Below are 495 nucleotides of genomic sequence, written 5' to 3'. Positions count from 1 at the left end.
AAAACCCAGCAGGTGAGGCTCTGGTAAAATACATTCTCCCAAAGACGGGTCTTGTTAAGAAAAACAGAATGCTCTGGCATATGTCGAAATTATTCCTTTTCCTCATCCCTTGCCAGAAGCACAAAGGAATTTTTCTCCAGTATTCACTATGAGAACCTGGTTGAGCTCCTAGAGGTAAAACTCACCAAAATGTGCCCCTCCCACCATGCCCTGGAGTTTTCAACTCTCAGACTTGTCCATGCGGAGCCTCCAGGATTTGTCAATCACAGTTTTAAGGTTTCCCTAGTGAACATTAGTTCTGGAGAAGTTTGCCCCTAGGTTTCTGCCTGTCTGTCACTCTAATTTTGGGGGTAGTGGTTTGTCCTGTAATCCCATTCTCTAACACATCTGTGAAGGGTTGCTGATTTTTCAGTTTCTCAGCTGTTTACTTACTGTTAGGACGGAGTGAGGCCGGGCGCCGTGGCTCACGCCTGTAATCCCAGCACTTTGGGAGGC

This window comes from Mandrillus leucophaeus, unplaced genomic scaffold (assembly GCF_000951045.1).
Source record: "Mandrillus leucophaeus isolate KB7577 unplaced genomic scaffold, Mleu.le_1.0 Scaffold519, whole genome shotgun sequence".
NCBI lineage: Eukaryota > Metazoa > Chordata > Mammalia > Primates > Cercopithecidae > Mandrillus > Mandrillus leucophaeus.
This window is presented reverse-complemented; position numbering follows the sequence as displayed.